At 45.3% G+C, this 10,329-nt stretch overlaps 4 non-coding genes across 4 annotated transcripts; all 4 read left to right on the top strand.

Moving 5' to 3' along the window:
- Window positions 1-6,119: 6,119 nt before the first annotated feature.
- On the top strand, window positions 6,120-6,191 carry Trnap-agg (transfer RNA proline (anticodon AGG)). Its single transcript has one exon. It is a non-coding gene; the product is annotated as a tRNA-Pro (tRNA).
- Window positions 6,192-7,077: 886 nt separating this feature from the next.
- Trnay-gua (transfer RNA tyrosine (anticodon GUA)) lies at window positions 7,078-7,176 on the top strand. The gene is made up of 2 exons: window positions 7,078-7,114; window positions 7,141-7,176. It is a non-coding gene; the product is annotated as a tRNA-Tyr (tRNA).
- A 1,649-nt stretch (window positions 7,177-8,825) lies between these two features.
- Window positions 8,826-8,901, top strand: Trnap-agg (transfer RNA proline (anticodon AGG)). Its single transcript has one exon. It is a non-coding gene; the product is annotated as a tRNA-Pro (tRNA).
- A 915-nt stretch (window positions 8,902-9,816) lies between these two features.
- Trnay-gua (transfer RNA tyrosine (anticodon GUA)) lies at window positions 9,817-9,915 on the top strand. Its single transcript has 2 exons — window positions 9,817-9,853; window positions 9,880-9,915. It is a non-coding gene; the product is annotated as a tRNA-Tyr (tRNA).
- Window positions 9,916-10,329: the final 414 nt, after the last annotated feature.

Here is a 10,329-nt window from a genome sequence, read left to right as displayed (position 1 = left end):
CACATGTTTCCGTCAAATTTGTGTGTGTGCAGAGTTAGTCCGAGTCTGTCCAACACAGTCGCCGATCATCGAAGTTGGCGTCGGCGTCGGCGTAAAATCGGCTGTAGTGCGAGCCAGGCAAAAGTTGTAGGACCGACGTGTTGGCTATTTCTTTCCGTAGCGTGCACTGCTGTAGTGTAGGTCATGTTCTGAGCTGGGGACGTCTGAAGAAAGCCACGATGATTTAGCGGAATACACCAACCTCTAGTGCTTTCTTGGAGGTTTGTCGAGAGGAAGGTGCGACGTGCTCCTCGTGCGCTCCGGATGGCAGTCGTGAGTCAGTCAAGTGTCAAGTTCGGCAAGAAGCGTGTGTTCCTAGTTGGAACAAGCAACTTTACACCAACCTCGTTACAAATATTGAGCTGCAGGAGAGGCTTCCGCCTGACCCAGTCACTATGGAAGAAAACATGGACTCGGCGGACCTGCATCCGATTCGCACTGGGAACGGTAAGTCAGCATAACTTCAACAGACGCCATACGTGTGGCGTGTGTAGAATGGGGTGCGTTGTGAGGGAGGCTTGCGCAGCTTGCATCTTGTTACATGTACAATCATATTGTTGGTTGACAGCATGAAGCAAGGTGGTGGACACCGTGTTCGGAAACAGTGACCTTTCTACAGCCATCCACGGTTGGTAGAGCCCCCCCCCCCCCGTCTGTTGAGACTACCTGGACCGTATGGGTCTTAGACCTGGTTCTTACCCTCTTTATTCTAGGGGAGTTTTTATAGACTTCTCCTAACGTCAGTCATGTATTCTGTGATCGCTCCTGGATGTCTCCTTAATAGTCATAAAAAATAGTAGCTATTTTAGCCTGAATTGTTTTTCGTAGCTCTTTAAAAAAAAATCCCCTAGAATAAAGAGGGTCTGAACCGGGTTCGAGATCCATAAGGTTCAGATGGTCTCAACAGACCAAGGCTCTACCAACCATGGATGGTTGTAGAAAGGTCACTGTTTCCGAACACAGTGTCCTCCACCTTGTTTCATGCTGTCAAGTGTCAACCCACAACATGTGTGAACTAAATAAACGGTTTATCTAACAATACAATGTACATGTACGGAGATGTGTTGAAGCTAGGTGGCAGGACGTTGAATGTCTCAGTACTCAGTCAGTTTTGTGCCTTGTTGTTGCACTTTATGACTGTATATAGTATTTGGTTACAGTGATGGAGAGTTACTCTCAACTCGTACCTATATTTTCCTTTCCTTTCTACATGTACATGTATTATAATTATGTACAATCCTGTAGAGCCTTTGTAGTCATTTTGGGAATTCTCAAGCCGCGGCGAAAAAGAAAGAAATTAAAATTAAATAAACCCGACATTTAATATAGTCCGATTCTCTATTGTAACTAACTGTAACGTGCAGCCTGAGCTGCACAATGGGGAAAAGTGTTTTATTCCCGTAGCTATGCAGAAGACGTTACTTCAGTAACGTCTGGCGCTAGCCAGGGTCCACGCAGCTTTAACTCCCGTAGCTATGCAGAAGACGTTACTTCAGTAACGTCTGGCGCTAGCCAGGGTCCACGCAGCTTTAACTCCCGTAGCTATGCAGAAGACGTTACTTCAGTAACGTCTGGCGCTAGCCAGGGTCCACGCAGCTTTAATTTGGTGTTTGTTTGTTTGTTTGTTTGTTTGTTTGTTTGTGTCACGGCTGGAGCTATCCCGTATCTGTCCCGTATCTGTCCCGTATCTGTAACTACAAAGGCTCTACAGGATTGTACATAACAGCTGTCCACAATATTTGCGGGCTCCTCTATCTGTCCCGTACCGTACCAATATTCGTCGTATTTTGTATACGACTCCCTGATGTAGAGGGAGATTTGGAAAGAAATAGGGAGACGAGGAGGAAATTAAATTAGAACAGACGCCGAATAGGTGATAGGATGCGTCAGCATAAACATACTTTGGAAGAGAGATCCCGTCGTCTCCAAAATAAGCGTGAACGAGCGATTCAGCGCCGGTCACAGGAAACGTCGGAAGAGAGATCCCGTCCACTCCAGAACACCCGTGATCGGCAGAGTCCGCCGGTCCCAGGCAACGTCAGGACAGACATCCCTGTTGAGTCCAGAACGCCCGTGATCGGCAGAGTCTAAGCCGGTCCCAGGAAACGTCAGGACAGACATCCCGTCGAGTCCAGACCGCTCGTGATCGGCAGAGTCAGCGCCGGTCCCAGTAAACGTCAGGACAGACATCCCGTCGACGTGCCGAAAAACTCAATCTGCACCCTCTTTTGCCGTCGGACAGGATACGTATTATAGGAGACTGTAAAGTTATGTAATGTCCAAATTTCGACGTGAGCAGCAGGTCACTCGCGTTGATTTTTCGACGTGCGAGCCAAATAACGCGAACTGAACTTTCGCGTCGCAGACATCCCGTCGACGCGCAGAAAAACTAAATCTGCAGCCTCTTTTGCCGTCGGACAGGATACGTATTTTAGGAGGCTGTAAAGTTATGTGCTCCACAGGCAACCAAGCATTCGGTGAAGTCATTGGCTCAACAGGTCAATGTACATGCATTACTACAAAAAGGCCAGAAAATCCGATTACTGTATTAAAATAAACTAATTTTCGCTGGCGATTTAATTTCGCTGATTTCGCCGCTTGGTACCAACCGGCCAAAGTAAATCGCAGGCCAAAGTTTGTCATATAGGCAAATGATGCATGATTGAGCACTGGATGCATGAGAGAGCAAAAATACCGATCGGTTTCAAATTTGACGTGAAATTGCGCGTCACGTCGGAAATAACGTGCATCTTAACCTCTCTAATAGAGAGGTTTCTATTTCTCATCGGCCAAAATTTGTTGATTTACAGTATAAGGAGATAAAAAGAAAAGAAGGAACAAACCAAAAGTAGATGATTATTAGAGAAATAACAATCCGCAATAAATTCTGCAAATACTTTTGCCTAACTCATAATATTGAAACCGATTGAAACGTTTTTGCAATACAGTGATGTGGCCAATCAACGGAAAAAGACATTTCCATCAGTTCTTATAACATGTACGATGAGCTAGGCAAAAAGGCATAAAAGCATAGCGTAGGGCCCTGAGCTTCCAAGCTCTCTCGTTTGGTGTTTGTTTGTTTGTGTGTTTGTGTGTTTTTATCACGCCTGGCGCTATCCCGTATGTGTCCCGTACCGTACCGTACCATCAAACACAGCTGGCCACATACAGCTGGCCGCAATATTCAAATAGGGCTTTCAAACGCAAGATCATAACGTGAAGCAACTTGGAAGAATTAGTATGAATGCGAAGTGTATGGGGGAATGCATGTAGGGCGATAGTGCGGGTTCGAATCCCAGGTAATGCTTAAAAAATAGGAGAATTAAAAATTTATAACATCCCTATGCTTTTTTTGGCTAGGTCATCAAGGCGGTAGACGGTGTCGTATTACCCTCGCCCGTACATGTCCCGTACCTGTCCCGTACCTGTCCCGTACCGTACCGTGCCATCAAAGACGGCTGGCCACAATGCATATTCAAATAGGGCTTTCAAATGCAAGATCATAACGTGAAGCAACTTGGAAGAATTAGTATGTATGCGAAATGTATCGGGGGATGCAAGCAGGGCGATAGTGTGGGTTCGAATCCCAGGTTATGTCTAAAAAAAGGAAAAATATATATGAATTTATAACATCCGTATGCTTTTTTGTCAGGGTCATCGAGGCGAAGAAGGCTGGCCACAATGCATATTCAAATAGGGCTTTCAAATACAAGATCATGACGTGTGAAGCAACTTGGAAGAATTAGTATGTATGCAAAGTTTATCGGGGGATGCATGCAGGGCGATAGTTCGGGTTCGAATCCCAGGTTATGTCTAAAAACAAAAAGTAGAAACTTATAAGAATTTAAAACGAGGTGTTTGTCGCGCTGGAAATGGAGCGTCTCTGTAAGTTTGTATCCCTGGTGATGTTTGTGCCTGGAGAGCACTATATAGGTGGTGCTCTTCAGGCACAATCTTCCTCAGCCTACTCAAGCTCAACTGATGAGGGGTAAATTCCCCGAAACACTGTGTATTGAGCAGGGAGTGGTGCTTTCTTGCAGGTTTGCCGAGTCGAAGGTTCGATGGACTTCTCGTGTGCTCTGGATGGCAGTCGTGAGTCAGTCAAGTGTCAAGTAAAGTCGGCGGAATAGCGCGAGCTCCGGTGTGGGGAGCAAACCCTTTCTTAATTTAAAACATCCCTATGTTTCTTTTGTCTAGGTCATCAAAGCAAAAAAAGCATAGCGTAGGGCCCTGAGCTTCCAAGCTCTCTCGTTCAACTTCCTTTTCGTGCTCCAAACAGGAGCCTAGTGCGGGCATGCCAATGACACTGCTGGTCAATTTTTTTCACTTCAACAACAAAGAGCTGAGATCAGCCATTTGAGTTTTGTTGTTTCCCAGATGCCATGCCATTTCGCCGCCCTCAAGTTCAGCGCCAATCAGGTGAGCGCAGCCGTTTCAGCGCTTTGAACGTATGGCCAGACCAAAAAATTGAGATTCCCAGGCCTTCCTGCACCAAAATCTAGCCAAAGCCAATTTTTTTAACAGTTCATATACATGTACATGTACTTCGAAGTACAGTACTGATCGGGCGAGTAGATCTGTGACAGGAAGTTACACAAACAATGGCTTGTACGACTCCCTGATGTACAGATCAGGGCCATCGTTGGCGGAAATACAGAAAAATTGAACGGGTAAACCGCGTACCGTATTTCCCCGAATATAAGTCGCCCCTTTTTACACTAAAATTCAAGGATAAAAAGGGGTGCGACTTGCAATCCAGCGTGACTTACTACTGAAGTCAATATATCAAATCAATATTGCTCAAACCTGAAAATAGGGATGCGACTTATATTCGGGGAAATACGGTACCTGTTTTCTGTAAACAAAATTGAATAAGAATTACGCACCCAAGTTGGGTGGTGTTCTGCTTTGCTGCTTCGAATTGTAGTTAGACCGCTTTGTCAAATTGCCTACTGGTCTCGTCATCGTCCAGTGACAATCGACATTCTTTGTTCCGTTTGGACTGTAGCTTGTGCTCGTTTTCGTTGCGCTTGCCTTCCCCTCTTTGGTCTTTCCATAACCTTGAACCTTCCAAGTTGGAAGGCTGTAGGTTAGCGCTACGGAGATGTGTTGAAGCTAGGCGTCAGGACGTCGAATGTCTCAGTACTCTGTCAGTTTTGTGCCTAGTTGTGCCTTTCTACTTATATTATTGGCTCAATACCCGAGTTTCAAATTGCACACCTGATGAGCCGTCACGAACCATACGGCCAAACGTACGTCGTGTGAAACAACTTGTTTTGTAGTCAACTAGTCCATCACAATGTCATGCATGAGGAGTACTGTAGGAGTTTAGATTTCGGCTTGTACAATTCGTTCTCGCAAAGCTTCCCCCTTCTTAACTTATCTTTGATATTTTTGACCCACCCAAGTTGGGTGGTGTGCTGCTTTGCTGCTTCGAATTGTAGTTAGACCGCTTTGTCCAATCACCTACTGGTCTCGTCATCGTCCAGTGACAATCGACATTCTTTGTTCCGTTGGGACTGTAGCTTGTGCTCGTTTTCGTTGCGCTTGCCTTCCCCTCTTTGGTCTTTCCATAACCTTGAACCTTCCAAGTTGGAAGGCTGTAGGTTAGCGCTACGGAGATGTGTTGAAGCTAGGTGTCAGGACGTCGAATGTCTCAGTACTCTGTCAGTTTTGTGCCTAGTTGTTGCACTTTCTGACTGTATAGTATCTAGTTACAATGGTGGAGAGTTACTCTTAACTCGTTTCCATATGTCCTTTTCCTTTCTACTTTTATTATTGGCTCAATACCCGAGTTTCAAATAAGAATTATCGAATAATACTGTAAAAAATAGTTCAGCATAGATAGGAACATACACATAGATAGGAAAAAATTAAACAAATAAAAAATTCGCCCGCTCGCACCAATTTCACATGGGTACTGCCCGGGAATCTCGATTATATTTTCGTCTCGCCTAGTCGCCGAATTTTGCTGCGCCAAATATTTCAGCTCCGCATACTTCAGTGGCTGTAGATAAGCGCCAAACATCTCTGCGTTACATAGTATGTCAGCGCCCAATACTCCTCTGACGCTTGTAGTTGGTCTGTTGGTCTAGGGGTATGATTCTCGCTTAGGGTGCGAGAGGTCCCGGGTTCAAATCCCGGACAGACCCATTTTTTCTGCTTTTTTTGTTTTCTTTTCAGTCTGCAGGTGCATATAAAAAGATATTTAGCAAAACAATTGTTTGAATTTTGGAGCTCGGCCAATTGAACAGGTAGCTGTGTGCAATGACTACTTGCCAAGAACCGTAACTTGGTACGCAGAGGATCAGTTTCAACGCAGCGTTGAGAGCAAAGCGTCCTCTCTGTCTCACTGCTCCGACAAAAACGATACAGTCTTGATCAGCGAGCCCCTTCCAGGACAATGTATCTTTGTTTTTTTTCGGAGTAAAAGCTGCACCCAGAACGTTTGCCGTGAAATGCAGACATCTATACCCTATTTACCACCGTAAATCTGATCATGGTACTGTCGCGGACATGGAAATCCAGTCGATTGACCGGGGCCGGCGCCGTCAGCAAGTACAGAATGTAAGTTGTTGCATGCAGTGCACATGTTGATCCAATGCGACCAGCACCAGCGCATAACAATACATGCTACAGGTGCATGGCTAGCGCCCTGCGACCGGATTTCCATGTTCACGACAGTAGTACAAGACGTATTGACTTGTTCCAAATGAATTACTGGCGTTTAAAGTGCTGCATGTACTCCGAAAAATACGATACTTCACTGAGTGTCTAACTCAATGCTATTGGAACAAATGACTTGCTTTTTTGCGATGCGACGTGTGATGCAACCCGGCAGTGTGGTGCGAACTCGTGAAAGTTGAGCAAAGCTCCACCTCTTCCATGGGCCAATTGTGAGAGCTGCGCACTGTTTACAATTTTTGGGATTTTCCGAGCGCCGTCGCATTGCACATCACATCTCAGCGGAATTGTACAGTCCTGGAGATGAGAGGGTATGAACCTTTTGTGTAGTGCTACCCTTCGTCTATCCCGTGGCCTTCGATAGCTCAGTTGGTAGAGCGGAAGACTGTAGTGTGCGCATCACTCGGATGTGCAGTCATCTTTAGGTCGCTGGTTCAAATCCGGCTCGAAGGATTTTTTCTTTTTTTTCTCAACACTTCTCCACAAAACCACTGACTGACACTTACTTCATAATCCTGACATGAAGCGGACATGCTGAACTCACGTGCCTCTTTCTTCTTTCATTTTCCGTAAATGCCTAAGGGCAGACTGACGGACCGAATGGAGAGCTGCGCTACTGACTATAAGTTAACTTCCGTCCTACTGAACCCAAGCCAAGGTATGGCCGTGCGGGACTCAAAAAAGGTTGAAGTGGCCAGCACAACTACATGTACATGTAGTTGTATATGATTGTACACTAATCATCATAATTATTTGTACATGTACAATCATGTTGTTGGTTTAACAGCATGAAACAAGGTGGAGGACACCATGGTCGCGTCGGGACATCACCAGCCTCGTCTACAGAGAGCACCTTCTCACGACAGTGTCATGGTGGTGGCAGTAACTGTTGTCAGCTGAAGAGCTAAGAGAGGGACGCCATGGGCAGAAGTTGGAAGAAATAAAAAGTTAAGAAAATACTGAAAGCGAGAGCAAGCGCGAATGCGTGTGCTAACAAAAAACCTTGCAAATGAAAAATGAACAAACAAGAGAAAGAATGAAAGAAGGACAAAGTGATAACACATAACAACAGTACATTTCTCCTAGAACATTAACGCCAAGCTATGGCCGAATAAAACACGACACGCTACTTGAACAATTTAAACCCAATTATACTAACTATAATTTCGAAAAGAATACAGGTTAAAATAGCTACTATTTTATGACTATCAGGACGACATCAGAATCACAGAATACACGACTAATGTTAGGAGAAGTCTATAAAAGTCAATAAAAAACTCTCCTAGCATATTGAGGGTCAGAACCGGGTTTAACACCCATACGGTTCAGATGGTCCCAACGTACAGGGGCTCTACCAACTGTCGATGGTCGTAGTAAGGTCACTGTTTCCGAACGCTGTGTCCTCCACCTTGTTTCATGCTGTCAAACCAACCACATGTGTGAACTAAAACAAGGTTTATCCAATGTACAGTTACGTACATGTCCCTGTAGATGGCTGGAAAGGCAAATTGTTCAATCGATTTGCCTTGCAAATTGACTTTTTAGTTTCTTTCAATTGTAATATGAAAATACCGTTTGTGTCTTTCCCTCAAACTAGTGAAAATAAAGTACACATCGACAGAGCAAGAAAATAGCTTCATTCTGATATGCATGTCATACTATACAAAACACAGTTTTACATACATTCAAATGGGACTTCGAGTATAAGGACACTTCGCGAATAAGGGCACTTTCCTGATGCTCGGCCGAGTGTCGTTATTCGCACAAAGTTGAGTCAAGAGAGTTAGGTACCTGTACAACCAGATTTCGTGAGATCTTTTTTTATGTACGTGCTCATATATTATGCACATGTATGTACAGTGACAACGGTACAGACTCCTGCTCGATGGATTCAAGTCGCGGCACTCAAATTTGCGCCTGGAACCCATTTCTCAGCTCAGTGTTCGCAGGTATAGCGCTGGGCAACGCCCTGCGCGTAGTTGTGGATTGCGATTGGATTTCATTGAGCAGTATTGCACCCCTTTCAACGCAGGAACCTCTTAAAAGGCGACCAGCCATCGGAACATCTGTCAGCGCCAAATACTCCTCTGACGCTTGTAGTTGGTCTGTTGGTCTAGGCCGGGGTATGATTCTCGCTTAGGGTGCGAGAGGTCCCGGGTTCAAATCCCGGACGGACCCATTTTTCCTGCTTTTTTGTTTTCTTTTCAGTCTGCAGATGCATATAAAAAGATATTTAGCAAAACAATTGTTTGAATTTTGGAGCTCGGCCAATTGAACTGGTAGCTGTGTGCAATGACTACTTGCCAAGGACCGTAACTTGGTACGCAGAGGATCAGTTTCAACGCAGCGTTGAGAGCAAAGCGTCCTCTCTGTCTCACTGCTCCGACAAATGATACAGTCTTGATCAGCGAGCCCCTTCCAGGACAATTTATCCGTTGTTGTTTTTCGGAGTAAAAGCTGCACCCAGAACTTTCGCCGTGAAATGCAGACATCTACCCTATTTTTCACCGTAAATCTGATCATGGTACTTTCGCGGACATGGAAATCCAGTCGATTGACCGGGGCCGGCGCCCTCAGCGCGTACAGAATGTAAGTTATTGCATGCAGTGTACATGTTGATCCTATGCGACCAGCACCAGCGCGTAACAATTAATACATGCTATAGCTGCATGGCTAGCGCCCTGCGACCGGATTTCCATGTCCACGACAGTAGTACAAGACGTATTGACTTGTTCAAAATGAATTACTGGCGTTTAAAGTGCTGCATGTACTCCGAAAAATACGATACTTCACTGAGTGTCTAACTCAATGCTATAATGGAACAAATGACTTGCTTTTTTTGCGATGCGACGTGTGATGCAACCCGGCAGTGTGGTGCGAACTCGTGAAAGTTGAGCAAAGCTCAACCTCTTCAATGGGCCAATTGTGAGAGCTGCGCACTGTTTACAATTTTGGGGATTTTCCGAGCGCCGTCGCATTGCACATCACATCTCAGCGGAAAAGCTTATGTGAATCCCACTTCAGGATTGTACAGTCCTGGAGATGAGAGGGTATGAACTTTTTGTGTAGTGCTACCCTTCGTGTATCCCGTGGCCTTCGATAGCTCAGTTGGTAGAGCGGAAGACTGTAGTGTGCGCATCACTGGGATGTGCAGTCATCTTTAGGTCGCTGGTTCAAATCCGGCTCGAAGGATTTTTTCTTTTTTTTCTCAACACTTCTCCACAAAACCACTGACTGACACTTACTTCATAATCCTGACATGAAGCGGACATGCTGAACTCACGTGTCTCTTTCTTCTTTCATTTTCCGTAAATGCCCAAGGGCAGACTGACGGACCGAATGGAGAGCTGCGCTACTGAGTATAAGTTAAAGGGGAAGTTAATGCAAAAATTAAAATTTCACCAGTTGTAGTCTTCGGGGTGCTGAGTCGAATGGTCGTGGTCCGAGGAAGCTGAGACACTCCCTTCCTACTTGAATCCCAATCGAGCTCGCGCACTTCCACCGAAACTGGGTGACTGCGCCCTACTAGATGGGGATTTGTATGCAAAATGTCACTAAAAGCGCCATTTCGTTCTTATAAAAGCACGGATGACCGCGATTGGCCCA

This window comes from Sycon ciliatum, chromosome 9, assembly GCF_964019385.1.
Source record: "Sycon ciliatum chromosome 9, ocSycCili1.1, whole genome shotgun sequence".
Taxonomy (NCBI): domain Eukaryota; kingdom Metazoa; phylum Porifera; class Calcarea; order Leucosolenida; family Sycettidae; genus Sycon; species Sycon ciliatum.
The sequence above is the reverse complement of the archived record's forward strand: the minus strand, read 5'-3'. Positions and strand labels throughout refer to the sequence as shown.